General features: G+C 38.2%; 1 protein-coding gene across 2 annotated transcripts in view; it reads right to left on the reverse strand.

Annotated features, from left to right (window-relative positions):
* LOC125227424 (monocarboxylate transporter 12-like) overlaps positions 1 to 18772 on the reverse strand; it is a 67781-nt gene that overhangs the window by 37626 nt on the left and 11383 nt on the right. The window contains exon 1 of one of the 2 annotated variants that reach the window (XM_048131738.1): positions 9865 to 10111. The exons of the other annotated variant lie outside the window; for it this stretch is intronic. The gene's annotated coding sequence lies outside the window, so the exon portion shown is untranslated. Of the gene's footprint in view, positions 1 to 9864; positions 10112 to 18772 lie in introns of those variants that run through there. 2 annotated transcript variants of the gene reach the window in all.

The raw sequence follows: 18772 nt of genomic DNA on the forward strand, positions 1-18772 counted from the left end.
AATCGAATGGCTTATCAGGCATCAACGAATTAGGGATAAGTTCGTCTACTACTTATTTTCTTATTCACTTACTGACCAGTTTTAATTTAGTCCATTCTAAATTTGATACATCGCACCAAAGACTTTGGAGTAGATATTTCTACTTTTATGAAAATAATTATAGGTAAGCATCTTCTATTGAATAATGATGTAGCACTTGCCTTGTAATGTATTAGTATTCAGTTTTAGAACCCTTTTTACACACACTCATTAAACTAATACCGTTGACCTAGTATCGAGTGATCCTTTCCATCCACCAAGAGGCCAAAAAGTTCACTAGCTATTATCTCCTCCCACATCTACTTGAAGATCGTATCATATTAAAGAAGTTATCTCCGTATTTCCTAAGATTACGAGACACGTGATCTGGTGGGTGGGGCAGAATCACGTCAACTATGAGATAACTTTATTGGATCCAAGTTTGATACGATAGCGCGTCTCAAAGGATTATCTCACATATTGGAACGAAATAAAGGCTTGTGCATATTTATTTGAGTACTCTGAGGGTCCAATGGCTTAGTAAATAAGTACCTTTATTTAGATACAAGTTATGTTCCTGAGTCATGGATGTTTTCTATGTACATAAGTATGTATTTATCTATATAAGTATGTAATATCTGGGCGACCGAGCTTCGCTCGGTTCTGTTTCGTATCCTTGACCTGTGTCGCCATCTAGTTCAAAAATAAATAGTACCTACATCGAGCGAAAGAATTCTCAGTCTTAACAACACAACTACTCTACACGAGATGGCGCGCGTTTCGCCACAAAAGCTCAAATAGTTTATTTTTCTATTCGTGTTAGCCTTGACCTGTGTCGCCATCTAGTCTTTGCAATAAATAGTACTTACATCGACCGAAAGAATTCTGTCTTAACAGTACAACTACTGCACACGAGATGGCGCGCGAAGAAAAACGCATGAAAACTCGAAAATTCGCGTTTTCCGGGACCTAAGGATAAGTTAGATCGATTTTTCACCCCCGAAAACCCCCACATAACAAATTTCAGCGAAATCGTTAGAGCGGTTTCCGAGATCGTCGGTATATATAAATAAATAAATAAATAAATACAAGAATTGCTCGTTTAAAAGTATAAGATATCGTCGCCTAGCACCCATAGTACAAGCTTTGCTTAGTTTGGGACTAGGTTGATCTGTGTAAGGTGTCCCCCCAACCCACCAATTACCTATACGAAATATAGGAACGATATTATACTTACCCAACCAAAATTAGGCAAGCTATAAGTATTTTAGTCTCTTCAGGAGTGAGTTTTCCAAAAGTAAAATCCTAGCCTTTCGTTTGTGGCGAGACACGAACTGGGTGTTTTTTTTAATTACAAACTTTTTACAAGGCACAGATTCATCAGAAAGGGTAATAATTGTAGAAGTAAATACATTTTATAAAAATGGTTACCTAATGTGAAATGAATGATGATGATGCTTTCAATATTCGACTTGTCATTATCTCTAATGAGACATTGTTTTCGTTTAGACAAGTACATATTTAAGAAGGTACCTATTTGAATACCTAATCGCTGTTTCATTTAATTTAGCTTGAAGCTGCAGACGTCTGTAAACCATATTGTCTAACAAACCTCTGGTAAATTCGTTTATTCTCGTTCACTGACTTCTATTTCATTTGTGAACAACGCTTAGTTAGATCGCTTTGTTTATAGCCACAACGTGCAATTCTTGGGGTAAATAAGTTCATCATGATTTTCTTTAGTAAAAAGAAAATATTGCGAGAAAACTGCTGCACCTGGAAAAAAACTAAGGAACGTTGGTACCTATAAAAGTTTTCCATTAACTAAATAAGGTAAGTTTAAACGTCGAGACATTTTATGGTAAGTATAATATTATATACATGTCAGTTGATAGGTACCTATAGTACCTAAGATAGTTATATAGTTTAGTAGTCTTTGTTGCTTTATATATATGTACTAGCTTTTACCCGCGGCTTCGCCCGCGTAATAAAAGTATTCATTAAGATTTTCATTTGGATCCTTAGGTTTCTCTGTAGGTAAAACGTAATCTTCAAGCAAGCAAACAACGATCGTCTTAGAGCACATTGATTGTAAGAGACCGCCGACCGATGATCCGTATCCCTCTAACAATACCCATATTATCCGTATCCGTATCCGTATCGCTATCGCTATCGCTATCCCCATCCCCATCCCCATCCCCATCCCCATCCCCATCCCCATCCCCATCCCCATCCCCATCCCCATCCCCATTCCCATCCCCATCCCCATCCCCATCCCCATCCCCATCCCCATCCCCATCCCCATCCCCATCCCCATCCCCATCCCCATCCCCATCCCCATCCCCATCCCCATCCCCATCCCCATCCCCATCCCCATCCCCATCCCCATCCCCATCCCCATCCCCATCCCCATCCCCATCCCCATCCCTATCCCTATCCTCATCCCTATCCCTATCCCTATCCCTATCCCTATCCCTATCCCTATCCCTATCCCTATCCCTATCCCTATCCCTATCCCTATCCCTAACCCTATCCCTATCCCTATCCGTAATCAAGATGTTCAATGATTTCTTATCAAGTGCTAAAATATAAAGTTTCATGGTTTTATCTTTTAAAATTAAGAAATCCCATACAAACTTTCAACCTCTTTTTCAACCCCTTCATCCCTTTTTTTCGAAATAAAAAGTAGCCTATGTTCTGTCTCAGGGTCTAAAGATTGTCTGTTCCAAATTTCATCAAAATCGGTTGCGTGGTTTAAGCGGGAAAGCGTAACAGACAGACAGACAGACAGACAGACAGACAGACAGAGTTACTTTCGCATTTATAATATTAGTATGGATTTTATGTTTCTTTTCAACTTAGTGTATTTTTCTCATTCCTTTTTGTGTGATATAGTTATGTTTATCCTATAACTACATATGTATATGTTATGGACCAAGTGATAAATCGGGCACTATACATAATGCCCGGGCATTATGAATAATGCCCATTGTGAGTGGGCAGTTTGATAATAACTATTCAAATAATTAAATTGCCCGGGCATTATACATAATGCCCAATGCCCATCCTCTATTGGGCAAAGTAATAATAACACAGCGAGTAGCTGAATTTTGCCCGGGCATTATACATAATGCCCATCCTCTGTCGGGCAAAGTGATAATAACATATCGAATAGTCGTATTTTGCCCGGGCATTATACATACTGCCCATCTTCTGTTGGGCAAAGTGACAATAACATACCGAATAGCTGAATTTTGCTCGGGCATTATGCATAATGCCCATCCTCTGTTGGGCAAAGTAATAATAACACACCGAATAGCTGTACTTTGCCCGAGCATTATACATAATGCCCATCCTTTGTTGGGCAGAGTAATAATAAAACATGTAGCAAAGCTAATAGCTGGATTGGCGTAGCTTCAGCATACTTTCGTGCCGATCTGTTCAAGAAACTGTATGCAGTTTCATATCGAACAACAAAGGCCGCGCAGCCGCTGCAACTTTGACATCCACGCGCCGTCTTCAGTTTCCCGTGATCATGATGCATGAAACTGCGTCGAAATATCGGGACTTCAATAAAATTCAAAAAAGTAATCACGGTTTATATCCCGGTTAATATAAATCTTATGAAACTAATTGTGAATCATTTAAAACTCTTATGATAGATGATTTAGAGTTAAACGAAAAGTCCGATATAGGCCGCAGAGCAGAGCTCGCCTTGAGCCTTAGTGAGGCAGGGTCCATAGATGATATCGGGAGAGGGCAATAAAGAGTTTCGGTCCGTCAGACCAGCTTCTAGCCATAAGGCACGATAAAAGTGCACTTTCACGAATGGCAAAGATGGTAAAACGCCTAGTTTTTAGGGTTCCGTAGTCAACTAGGAACCCTTATAGTTTCGCCATGTCTGTCTGTCCGTCCGTCCGTCCGTCCGTCCGTCCGTCTGTCCGTCCGTCCGTCCGTCCGTCCGTCCGCGGATAATCTCAGTAACCGTTAGCACTAGAAAGCTGAAATTTGGTACCAATATGTATATCAATCACGCCAACAAAGTGCAAAAATAAAAAATGGAAAAAAATGTTTTATTAGGGTACCCCCCCTACATGTAAAGTGGGGGCTGATATTTTTTTTCATTCCAACCCCAACGTGTGATATATTGTTGGATAGGTATTTAAAAATGAATAAGGGTTTACTAAGATAGTTTTTTGATAATATTAATATTTTCGGAAATAATCGCTCCTAAAGGAAAAAAAGTGCGTCCCCCCTCTAACTTTTGAACCATATGTTTAAAAAATATGAAAAAAATCACAAAAGTAGAACTTTATAAATACTTTCTGGGAAAATTGTTTTAAACTTGATAGGTTCAGTAGTTTTTGAGAAAAATACGGAAAACTACGGAACCCTACACTGAGCGTGGCCCGACACGCTCTTGGCCGGTTTTTTAGCAGGTATGACCAATGATAGCGTCAAATGTGGCTCGACAGACAATATGGCCAGCACACTGGGAGAATACAGTCGTTGGGCCGCGGAAAGAGCTTCCTTCCAGGCAGTAACGAGGTTTGCAGACCTGTAGATGTAGCGAGAACATGGGATAATGGAGGCTATGCTGAGTAGTGAGAGGTCGGCCCGTGGTGAAATGACCTCGTTCCCAGTGCACTCGTACGAACGGCAAAGATAGTGAAACGCCGGTGTAAGCTCATCCCCCTCTTTCACAATGGATCCGTCCATTGCGCCACGAGGTGAGAGTCCCCTAAATCCTCCCCGGGTCAGGGGGATGCTGCATAACAGCATTCCGGAAAAGAACAGCTATGCTCGGTCAGTCACTATATACCTCTCACACAAGAGAGCAACCTGTGCCAAGCAGTGGGACGTAATATTTTTTTATATTCCCGTCCAACTGTAACCGCTATTTGAAATATGTTTTTTTTTTAATTATAGGTACTTACGTTTTGTGAAACTGATTTAACTTTGATCATCTTTACTGACCTGACTAACCACTAAATATTTGATCAACTACTTAATAAAATAATTTGTATTCATTTTTATTATACTTTAAAGTCTACTTCAATTAAAACGATGATGGCGTACAATGAAATAGGTATTTAATTTGTATTAAAAAAATCGAAAAACTACTAATTGTTCAAGTCTACTCAACAAAAGTACCTATCCTCATGAAAGAAGCACAATTTACATTTCATTATTTGTTAGGAACCACTCAGTATACTTAAAAAACTTATTATCAAATTTCCCAACGATCATGTGTATCATAATGACCGGGCAATGTGATAAAAAATGGCGTTTAGACAAACTTGTTAAACTTACCATCAAATTACCCAACGATCATGTAGCATTATCAAAATGACCGGGCAATGTGATAAATAATGGCGTTTAGACAAACTTGTTAAACTTACCATCAAATTGCCAAACGATCACGTTAATCACGTAGCATTATCATAATGACCGGGCAATGTGATAAAAAATGGCGTTTAGACAAACTTGTTAAACTTATTATCAAATTGCCCAAGGATCACGTAGCAGTATCATAATGACCGGGCAATGTGATAAAAAATGGCGTTTAGACAAAGTTGTTAAAACTTTTTATCAAAGTGCCCAGCGATCACGTAGCATTATCATAATGACCGGGCAATATGATAAAAAATGGCGTTTAAACAAACCTGTTAAACTTATTATCAAATTGCCCAACGATCACATAGCAGTATCATAATGACCGGGCAATGTAATAAAAAATGGCGTCTACACAATAATTAATCACTTTGCCCAATACAGCTAGGCATTATTCATAATGTCCGGGCATTATACATAATGCCCTTATTAATCACTTGGTCCATAACATATATATTTTTATCCATTGTCTTTATGGTACCTTATTGTACAAATTGCTATTAGATTTTGTTACCCTCTTTAACTCTTTCCTCTCATTTACTCAAAGGCTAGCTGGAAGAAATCCCTCTAAGGGATAAGTTCGCCTTTGTACTTCACATCTCAATGTATGTTATTTTTAATGTGTTTTTGTACAATAAAGAGTTACTACTACTACTACTACTACTACTAGTCTCATTGCTAAAGTAGAATTTTAACCTAGCAAACAAAGTCAAGATCGTTACACTGATTTCATCATCCCCCTTGCGTTATCCCGGCATTTGCTACGGCTCATGGGGCCTGGGGCCCGCTTTGACAACATCACACTCGTTTAAAATTAACACAGTCTGTTGCAGGTATCAGGTTATGCAGGTATCTCCATATCAGCCATGAATACCTATAATATTAATGGTAGGTATATGTGAGCGACGCAATTAGATTTAAGTTTTGAATACCTGTTTTACGTTTGTCAAAGCTAGGGGACGAACGGGGAGAACGCGCGGGGCGCGGGAGCGGTCCGGGTGGCTAGCCGAAGGGCACAAACGCTCACGAAACGCTTACGAAACGAAGCGCTAGTAGATATCTATCTCTATCGCGCTTGCATATTGGCGCGACAGAGCCAGCGGCGTATCCCCATACAACCATTTCAGTCGCAAAATCTTCAAATCAGTAACTAACTGTCAAATGTGACATAACGCGTGGTAACGTCGTGCAAACAATGCGACCGTATTGATACAATAACAAAATGTAGTCGTCGTGTGCACTCGTTACGGTAACAAAATGTGTACGAATTTGTGGCTGTCAATGTCACTGTCAGAATGACTTTTAACGACACTTTATTAGTCGACGTTTGCACACATAACGGTAACAACATGTGGACGAATTTGTGGCTGTCATTGTCACTGTCAGAACGGTTTCTGACAGTGACATTGACAGAATTTGTACACACATGTGTAGGTCTGATTACCGAACTGCTCCTAAACCAATGTATCCGCAAATGACAATCTGAAATACGAAGGTTTCTCAAACTGTCTTGTGAAGTTGTGGACTGGTTGCTTTGAATCATTTAAATATGAGCGAATTAAATAATAATAAACGACGACGACCATTTAAGCACTCTTCGACATTTTATAGAAATGTGGGAAAGTTAAGAAAAGTGCAGAATGATAATACAAATAGATAAGCACTTTATAGTTACTTAATGTATTAAATATATAATTTTTAATTCTTATTGATAAAAATGAAGTGTAGTGTTGCTTTACACAATAAAAGTAGGAATCAAATGAAATAGAGTACCTATTTACTGTGATATTAATAGAATTTCTGTTGCGCAATGATAGTTTTTTTCAGTACAGATGCTGCTTTTTTTAACGCAGTAGTGCGAGCAAATCAAGCAATGATTCATTTCTTGTCTGGTCGAAACTCTTAGCTTAGATTTAGGTACTGAAAATCGTCGTACGATACACGTGCGAAAAGGACATTCACAACTAGTGTCGATTTAAAACACTCCCTTCGATCGTGTATTAATTTATCGCTACTCGTATCGATTTTCCTCTTTTCCGCACTCGTATCTACAAGTATTTTGTTTGGGTTACAAAAAAAAACACATTATTTACTCTACTACGTTTTATTTATGTCTCTTTAACATTACAAATTTGTAGATGTATAGATAAGTGCTATACAAAAATCTTACAAAAATCTTGACAAAAGAAGTACAGATCGCTGAAATGAATGTTGATAGTAACATTAATGAAGACTACTTCAACAAGTGTCAATTGTGAAATGCCGCAAAATACTAGTTGCTCTATAGAAGACCATAATAATATGATCCCCGATCCTTTACAACCCAGCAGCTCGGTACGCACGTTACAATTTTTTTTAATCTTCTTTAGTGAGGACAACTGAGTACGACGGCATATTTAATTGTTTATAAAGTTTGAGGATACCTGGAAAAAATGAATACATAAGCCATTTTGAAAATCCAATAAATATTCACTGCTTTCGGTCACGCGTGTACGCTGCGACCATTTTGCGACCGTTTGTCGACCGTTTGGTGACCGTTTGGCGACTGTTTTTTACATGGAATATTACCGTCTTAATCCATATTTTAACAACTTTATTGGTTTTCTAGGCATTATTTTTATTATTTCAGTATAGTATATGCACCGGAGCACTAAAACTTCACCAATCAATATACATAACACGCAAACACCGAGTAGTCAATAATATTATTACTGGTTAAACTGAGGTAAATTGATGGCGCGTTGATAAATTTAGACTTATTTTATGAAATCACTCGAGCAATTTAATTGGCCATGGTAATTAGCCCACATTATATTACAAATGCAAACAATATTTATCTTTAACAAATTCTTACGCCATTACATTTTAATGTCAAATGATTTTATTTATTTTTTACTTTGACGTCTCTGACAGTCGCCATTTGAAAAGAATGAAATGAACGAATGATTTTGGGAAAGTAGTCGCCAAACGGTAACAATGTGTGCACGCGTAGTGCACACTTCTGTCACTTTTGCGACCATTTGTGCCTGTTACCAATCGTCCCCATTTGGGTCGCCGCGACTAAACGTCGACCGTACTGCGACTAAGCATTGAGACCCGAAGACCTGTGTGTACACAAAATAGGAGGATTTGCGTAGGAACGGCGACCGATTATGGTTATATGGGTCGCTTTCGTTTGGCGTCGGAGAAATGCCATTCGGCTACGGGGCCTGATAGTAAACCGTACTAGAGCAATTTTTAAACCAGTCGATATACGCTGTTGCTCTCTCCGCACGTCCCTTATCGCTAGTATTTTGTGGATGTACCGCCTTCTACAAAAATATAAATAGTTTCCTAATTTTGACTATTTCTTCATCGTAAATGAACCTACAAAGTTTTCAGTATATTTATAACGAACATATGGCCATTTCTTATCATGTATTTTAACTGGAACTTTCTTATCAGCGCGTGTTTAATTGTATCAGGGCAGCACAACAGAGCCTGTTGTTCCAATCACAATGTACGTACGCAACTCTGGACCGTGATTTCTTACATCATTTGAATCGCTTGAACTATATCGGTCCAGTGCAATTGCGCGCTGTTCTATTTAATGACATTATTTATGTTCATATTATTATCAGTAAAAGTTGTTTACATTCTTTGTAGGGCTAACCAGAACAAGAGCGGAATTCATTCTAATAGGTAATATTTATGATGTAAATCTAACTCTCGTATGCAATTATAGAATCCCGTGAGATGCACTAACCTCAGCAATGTGAGTCGAATCAAATCGATATCAAATTAAGTTGAGATTTTAACATCGAATGCGATACGGCTCCCGGGGACCATTTCGAGTGCTATTTGATATTCTACTGGCTCTGTCATCGCTTATATATACATAGGACGATTGAATTTTTTATGCTCTTATCAAACTGGTTTGCCCCCGCCTATTGTAAATAAAGAACTTTTAGTCAGTGTTTACTACATTATTTACAGTGTTTCTTGGCGTATAGGAGCTGTCAATGTCAAAAGACTCACTAATGTGTTTATGTTGACCGAGCTGAGTCAGCGAACGCGAGCCGCGAAAGAAAGGTTGCCGCAGAACAATGACTTCTTTGTGCCAAATAATAAACAAAACAACCAAGCTCGCGTGTATACTGTAAATCAGTGCGTTTCGATTAAACAGGAAAACCAGTTTCGAAGAAAAGATTTCAGGAAAATGATGTTAAGAAGGGCGTTTACGAACATTATCTGAATGGTACAGTCAGCTGCAGAGAAAAGTAGACCCCCTTGCATACAAATTTGTGTGGCAGGGGGTCTACTTTTCTCTGCAGCTGACTGTACAATTTTAAATGACCTAATAAAATGAAGATCATCAATAATGATATTAGGTATAATAATTCTCAGTAAGAATCGCCTTGTTATTTTATTAAATTACATATAAACACCATGAAAAAAATCATAAATACTTACAAAACAATTTTTGGCGCTATATGTCCGTAATAAAGTCCAACAAAACTTCTTAAACTTTTCCACTTCTCAAATAAAATCAACGTCCACAAAAGCGTTTGAGAAAATGTCGTTCTTTATTTAAGAATGCATAAAAGTCAGTCGATGAGCCAAAAATAATTATTAGGACCGCGTGTCGTTAGCTCCGGGCACCGCTTCGACCGTCGCGGGTGTTCGCGCGCGCTGCGAATCGCGGACTGGCCACCAACAACAAGTACGGATACCCTTACCGAGAAAAAATGTTATCGGAACACTCCAAAGATCATGAGGACTTTGATTGATATCAGTCACTGCTCATCAAAAATCTAAGTAGGTAACTTTTATAAGCCAAGCCAAGTTATCTTGCAATATTGTTAAGTGTATTTGACCTTTAGGATTTCTGACACGGTGCATGACAATGAACGTTATACCTATTTATGATATGGGTTGTATGACCGTACTGACGTGTTGTCTTCCGAATGATGATGACGATTGTTTTGCAAGTTTTAGGACATACGAGTATAAGTATTATGAACACATAAAATAAAACCTTGTCGATATTAGTCTGACAGTTTGCCAATGGGTTAGGCTCCATCTCAAGAACCATTAGGGAGTACCTAGTAATAGAGTAGAGATAGTATATTTTTATTGAGGGGTGTTTTTGATGCAAAATTTATAAAAAAAAAAAAAAAACATGAAAAATATACCTACCTTTAATATTCTTGTCCGCGTTTTACTGTATCTACTCATATTATACTGTATTTAAGTACTTACTAAGAAATGCATTTTATGTTACATTATGTAAGACATAACATTTGAAGTAGTCAGTTTTTTTTTATACTACGTCGGTGGCAAACAAGCATACGGCATACGGCATATGTAGCCATTATATTTATAACTCGACGTGAGGGAGTTATCATTCAGTGTATGCTTATCAGTCAGTTTGTTTATATTGGTTCAACCTTAAAGTTATTTTCGTAGAGTACCTATATATTACAGACAAAATCGCAATAATTATACATAGAATACCCTTATGTATAAAATAATAATATAAAAACAATTATGTATAAATTGAAACATTAAATACATAATTGGAGTAATTTATTAAAATTTATTTAATTACGAACAACCACATAGTAGAAACACACACCCTTGATTCAAATTGTGTAGGGACGATACAACCTAAAAAAATTACTCAGATTTTTTTGCTATACCTACGTTCATGCTATATTGTTTTTACGAGTATAATTTCCTTAGTAACAATTTATTTATCGTGTTTTTGTGTAGAACGATATTACGTTTTTTTCCAGTGTTTATGTAAAACAATGATAAAAGTATCAAAAACTTCAGATTTGTATTATGATTGATTAATTTATAAATAAAATAAGTGGGCACGGCCGTGATTTCGAATTCGAGATTTCATAATATGTAAGTAGATAACGATAACGACGATGATGATTTATGATAAATATGAATACCTATGCAATCTAAAGTACCTACCTATATGCAGCCAATTTGGAGAATACGACTGATTTTGCTTTATTCAGCGACTAGAGGAGCTTGCATGGCAAATGCCACAGGATACCTACCTACTAGTAAGGTTGAATTTTGTTAAGTAAGTAGTTGGTATTCTACATTGACGGTGTAAAAATCCTTATTATTTCTCAGTACAAAATGTTCTTTTTCTCAAACATGCAATGAAATATTGTCTTTACGTTCCTTAAAATGGGCTGGGAAGTATCGCTTTTTGGGCGCAACAACTCGAGAGGACTGTAAAGGGATTTCATATTATTTTTTAGGCCTAGGCCTGCAAAGTAACTTTTTTTTATAAAATATTGTCCTTTAGAGCATTTTTTTTTTATTTTATTGTATGTTTGAGAAAAGCACTATACATGCCTCGGCGTGAAAACGGATTCCCGGCCTCGTATCCCTATCCGCACTACGCCCACCCACTACCCACCGCGCGCGCGTATATACCCACTTGGCCGGAACTCCTCATTTTCCCGGCCTCTGATGTAATGTACTATTGATTTAGATGGTGCCAAAATGGGGCATGATTTAACTATCCTCGTTGTCAAAAAGTGACAAGTAATACACTACAAAAATTAGGTAGGTACCTATTAGAAAAAATAAAGTGCCAGTTATACGAATAATTTACTTTTTGTGAGAATACATCCACAAAAAAAATACGCAATTTCTTTTTTCTTTCCTTAGAAATGCGTGGTAAAAATCTTTGGGTTTACTCATGTTACACCGTGTAGGTATGTGTCCTATCATCAAAATATTTGTTTCGTCTGAGCCATGAAATTATTTCATGGTTAAGTACTAAAAGCGGAAGAGAGGAATTAATTTGAAATTTTACATCGACACGAGTTACGTATTTCTTCTTTGCACGAGTATCGTTCGACGTTTTTCAGTACATATGGACCTTTGCAGTTTCAACCTGACAAGAAATCTACTACTTACTTTGCGACCTAGTGCGGAAGAAACCACCATATGTAATGGACCTACTGAAAAAGTAGGTTCCTAAACGGCAGAAATGTCAATGTTGAACTGGCACTATGTACGCAGTACACAAGCGGCACAGTAAGCGGCTATTCAAGCAGAGATTCGAGGTCTACCGTCTCGATTTGTGTGTACAAGGGAATAACTGCGCGTGCCCTCATTTCACATTTAATTTCCAAAGCTCATATCTCACGTTTTCATGTTGTAAACTATGTTATTATTCCTTGAAAATAGCGACTATGTAAAATAATGTTGAGTTGAGAGTTCTTGAAAGGCATTTTTTAATCGCCGCCCAAATCTCAAGGAAGGTGATTCTCAATTCGTCTGTATTGTTTTTTAATGTTTGTTACTCGATATCTCCGTCGTTACTGAACCGATTTAGATTTTTTTTATTGAATGTAAATGTAAATACATAAAGATTGGTCCCATTTTTATCAGAACCCGGTTCTGATGATGGGATCATGGAGAAATAGAGGGAACTCTTCAAATCTTAAAGGAATATAGTGATTAATTGTGTTTTTATAAGAACAGCATGCATATAAGTTCAGAACAGTGACATTTGGTGCAGTGGAACTGTCGATGATGATCAGAACAGAATTCCTCAAATCTGAACGGCACACTAAATAGTGACTTTGGTATTTACTTATATAAAGAGCAGAGCAAGTACCAGCCATTACGTTCAGAACAGTGACATTTATTTGTTAGGAGATTTGTTCTATTTGTTATGTTTGTTTCATATTGAGTTTTCAAGTCAAATTTTGTTAAGCTCGATTTCGTATAATGGAATATCGGATTCATGAGGAATTTACGAAACTCCTCAAACCTAAACGGCATACGAATATTCATTTGTGTTTCCATCAAATAATCAAATCGTCACTTTACTAGCTAGGTACTTTGAAAAAATCTCGTATCTCACGCTGCTCTTCAAAGTATTTTCTTTTTTTTTTCCTTTTTGAGGGTCCTGGTTCTGCATCTTGATGGCACAACTCCTGTAGTGATAGAAAGTCCACTTGAGTTGTATTTGACCACCAATTGCTGTGGAATAAACTACGGGAACGGAAAGCGCCCACGCCAATTATTAAGATACTGGAGAAGTGGTATTCCCAGCAGAAGAACGTTAAGATGGAAGTCAACTCTGTCCACAGCCAGCGGGCTAAACTGTGGCGTGAGACAAGGAGGCAGTATGTCTCCGGCTCTCTTCAGCGTGTACATGGATGGGCTGTCGCAGGCTTTGACCAGTACCGAGGTTGGCTGCTCCATCAATGGGCAAATGATAAATCACATCGCATATGCAGACGATATGAGTTTTCAAGTCAAATTTTGTTAAGCTCGATTTCGTATAATGGAATATCGGATTCATGAGGAATTTACGAAACTCCTCAAACCTAAACGGCATACGAATATTCATTTGTGTTTCCATCAAATAATCAAATAGTCACTTTACTAGCTAGGTACTTGAAAAAATCTCGTATCTCACGCTGCTCTTCAAAGTTAAAACGCAGTAAGTCTATATGCATTCCATACATACTTACTACAATTTTCTTTTCATTGACGAAAATACGTTTTTTTTAAAGTAGTGACGAAATATACCTAAAGGTACATTAAAAGCAGTTTTAAGAAATACCTACACGTACATGTATACATAATCCAACATTCGCAAGTACCCTTTACCAGAACCACAAAACCGGCGGTTATTTTTTCTTAAAAATTATTGTGTACCTACATAAATATAGGAATGCTATGACCGCTCTGATACAACCCAGATTGCTGCTACTAAATACAGTGACAAACTTTTATTAAGTGGGTACTTTGCTCTATCTTAAAATACATATCCTTAAAATAACTGCAACCAATGAGTTCATAATAACACAATCTAGACGGTCAAAATCACTAATGTCAATTGAATGTGATGTGATTCAAATCATGATCTTAAATTGCTCTTGGAATGAATACCTATTGTCCGATTTCACATATAGGCACAGAAAGAACTTTGCATAAATCTGGCGTTCAAAGGGTGTTGCATATATGTGAATGTCAATGTCGTCATAGAGGGGACTTAATGCTTCAAGTGAAATAATGTTCATTCTATCTGAAAATATAAGAGAAAATTTGATAAAAAGGTCCTTATTGCAGATGGATTTTAAGGACCCTTTAAGTATCACATTCTACGACAGATATTAATTTTAAAATATAAAGTCACATTTCGTCCAAGTGTATACGTAATAACCACCAAGATTTGCGAGAATAAAGTGTTCGATAGGCACACATACGTAGCGGGTGCTAGCTTACAGTTCTTAAAGTGCCTTTGTTTCTTTGAGGAAACTTACCTACTAGAAATGTTTTATTTGTGTTTTGCATTTATCACAAACGTGGCTGGCTTGGTTTCATTCCAGGTTTGATTGCAGTTGCTCAATGTGTCTTCGAACTATGGCATGTATCAGTGCCAACGAGGTTTAATGACGGGCACAACAGAGTCCAGAGACGATACGCGGCGTACAGCGGCGAGCGTTGAACTCAGGACTTTTGACTTGACTCAGAAGCTGGACGGGCCGGTATGAGAGTTAGCTGCTGCAGTTTTTATTATAATATGTATATTAAAATATAAATAAACATGCGACATATAAAAAGACGAAAAAAATTACGCGCCAGAAGGTAAATCATTATTTTGTACACTATAATACATATAACATAGTTTTATTTTGCAAACTTTCATCAAAGCGAGTGCAATTCCTTTCTAAAGTAGGTAAAATCAAAGAAAACTCACCAGATCATATTGGGTCATGCTTTGTTTTATGATCTAATTTAATAAATGCGATGTAGAAATATACACTTGAAACAAAGTTAGGACTGTACAGTCACCGGCATAAATAAGTGATGATTTCTGTACCTTGTCACATTAACATCTTGTTTGAAATGTCATACGAAGTTGTCAAACGATTAAAAGCGACAAGGTACAGAAATCATCACTTATTTATGCCAATGACTGTACTGGTACAAAAACTATGGCGCAGGCAGTTCGGGTTCTGTCTGATTGATCACATTACCAATTCACAGTCAAATTCATTATAAAATTAATGAAATAGAATGACACACATCTGGCCCCTTAAGATACCAAAAAGTGTGTTTATATAATTAAAACTTCAACGATAACATAATGGCTGCGTTTTTTTCCAACTGTACTGCGACACGGTCAAGGCCGAGACATTTAGCATCTGAATAAAATAGTTCAGAAGCTAGCCAGCATACTTTTGTTTGTAGTGATACTAATGATGTAAGAAAGATACACTGTGAAGTTAATGACTTATTGTAAGATAACAATAGTTATTTATTATACAAGGGGGCAAAGTTGTATTTTAACGCCGAGTGTGGAATTGAAAAACGAGCAAGTGAAAGGATTCTATAGTTGAACCACGAGCGAAGCGAGTGGTTCGAGAATAGAATCCTAAACTTACGAGTTTTTTAACACACGAGAAGTAAAATACATTTGCACCCGAGTGTAACACAAAACTTTTCTCCTCACTATAGCGAGGAAACTACAACGCAAACATGCGTTTATCACTGCTTCCAGTAGTTCCACAGGTGGTAAATCATCTTTATTACTAGATTCACCTACTTTTATCAATTTTAAAGCAGTCAATTTGACTTTATTCAAGGTCAAATTACTTTACCCACTAGTGGATAAAATGCGTTTTTACCCGCTGGTATTAAAGGACAAAACACGTGTTTCCGAGCTAGTGAGGGGAAAAAGAATATGAAATAAGTATGATGATATTTCATAAAGCATTCAGACGTTATTTTTTATTTGCAATCGGTACACGTGTAAGATAAATAATTGACGGTCATATGATAGTCACCGCCCCTGATATTAAATTTGTACTTGTGTTTATTGTAATTAATTTATGATGAGATGACGGTGAATAGAAAGGAATGGAAGAGGAAGACATGCTGCGCCAACCCCAAATAACGTAGGAGGACAAGCGAGTGATGGATAGGTACTCCTGTTTTAGGGAGAATTAGCTTTAAGTTCTTTTTTCACTAACAACTTTTACGATATATTCAATTTTGAACCTTTGTCACTGTAAGGTATATTTTTTATTCAGACCGGGGAGGACTGACGTCGTATTTAAACTATGTAAAAATAATAAAAAAGTACCTACTGTCCTTACGTTATTTTAGCACCCCCTGCCAAACCGTTACCAGGCAGGCAAGTATGGTCGCGCGATAAATGATAAAATATCTGGCCGCCCCTATCGCACTTACTATTAGTGCGATAGGGACGGCCTGATATTTTATCGTCTATCGCTCGACCATATGCTACCCGTGCAGGATTGCTGCCGGATCCTGGGATAGAGGGGCCGCTGGGAACTGAAGGCCGGGTCCTTTGCGTACTTATCATATATGAAGAGGTTATAGCCTTAAAACGCCACGCTGGCCAGTGCGTCTTGGCGAGTTTATCTTCCTGCCACGTTTGCCTGGAATCAGTAGTAAACCAACATACAGTTCATCTACTACTCATTCCAGTTACCGGAGGGACCACGAGGAGGTGTGGACCAAGAATTGGCATCCGAAAAACTGCGGGTCACAACTGGATGAGTTTAGCCCATAGGACCGGGAGAAGTGGCGTACTAGAAGAGAGGCCTATGTTCAGCAGTGGGCGATAAAGGGCTGATATGATGATTACGTTATTTTAGGCAACACTTTTGCAAATTGTAATAAAATTGTGAATGTAGGTAATCTACCATTTATTTCAATTTCAACTTTATTTAATTGAAATACATAAATATAATTATTAAGGGGATAAAAAGTTCTTATACCGTACCTCTGGCAAAACCTTAACCCGTCGTCTGTTTCTGTCAAAAAATTGTCATAAAATAACTTTGAGATATTTTTTTAAAGTCCAACGCCATATGTTAGGATCCTTATCAAACACAGACGAAGGGTTAAAGATGTGTAATGCGTAAGCGGTTTAGGCCAGAGCCGTAGTGACGGACTCAAGGCGGATATTAGTTAATTGTAACGTAGGTGCAGCCCACTCGTTAGTTGAACGAACTGTACTAGAGATAGAGCGCCATTTGAATCTTAAAGACAAAATTTTGATGTGATATCGACCAGGGTACGTAACCGAATGGCACAAACGCTCACGAAACGCTCATAGATATCTATCTTTATCGCTCTTGCGTATTGGCGCGACAGAGCCAGACTACCTTTCGCGGCGTTTCGTTTTCGTTTCGCGTCGCAGAAATGCCATTCGGCTACGGCACCAGGGTGGCTAGCGAATATTGAAACGCGACAAACGAAGCCAGTAGATATCTATCCTTCGCGCTTGCGCGGCGTTCGCTTTCGTTTGGCGTCGGAGAAATGTTCGCGTAGCCGTATTTCTCCGACGCCAAATGCCATACGCAAGCGCGATCTACTAGCGCTTCGTTTCGTGAGCGTTTCGTGAGCGATTGTGCCATTCGGCTAGCCACCCAGGATATCTAGCTAGCGCCACAATCGCTTACGTTTCGTAGCTAGCGTAGCGTTCGCCACGTAGCGTTAACGGTTGTTACTTCCGTCAGGTAAGCGGCCGGCGTAGCCGAATGGCAATCGTCGACGCCAGACGCCGACAGAAATGCAGTCTGGCTCTGTCGCACCAATACGCAAGAGCGATAGAGATAGCTATGAAAGAAATATTATCGTGAGCGTTTGTGCATTCGGCTACGCACACAGGGCTTGTAGCTAAGAGTAGGTATCATCGTTCATGCCCAGTAGAGTGTCGAAGTTATCTTTTTCTATCGCTCATCCGTGTTGGTGCGACAGAGCCAGTTGCGTATCGTTCGCCACGGAGCATCAACGCTCCCTTCCACTTATTTAGAAGTGCAAGTAATATACAGATTATACAGTGAAATTAATATCACATAAATATTAAATCAAGCTGCTATTTTATTAACCTGTATGATCCTTAGGGCGGTCAAGACTCTGATGACCTGGCCCCGTAGTCGAATGGCATTTCTGCGACGCGAAACGAAAACGAAACGCCGCGAAAGGCAGTCTGACTCTGTCGCCAATACGCAAGAGCGATAGAGATAGATATCTACGAGCGTTTCGTTTTGTGAGCGTTTGTGCGATTCGGCTACGTACCCAGATCTGAGTTCTGCGATTACATTCTGTGAGTACATCCAGCTATGAAAGTGTATAATACGAATATGAATTTCATTCATGGTGAGTCATAAAGAGAGCGCAATGTCCAATATTGAATTAATTCGATGTCCCACATTTAAAAACATCGTGGGTGAGTTCTTCTTGTGAATTTGGTCCCCGTTTTATTCGTGTGTGTGTGGATTGAGTGAGCACCTTCCGAAAATAAAAAAAAATACTCTGATCATTTAGTAAAAGTTCTAAAACAATT

This window comes from Leguminivora glycinivorella, chromosome 6, assembly GCF_023078275.1.
Source record: "Leguminivora glycinivorella isolate SPB_JAAS2020 chromosome 6, LegGlyc_1.1, whole genome shotgun sequence".
Classification (NCBI taxonomy): domain Eukaryota; kingdom Metazoa; phylum Arthropoda; class Insecta; order Lepidoptera; family Tortricidae; genus Leguminivora; species Leguminivora glycinivorella.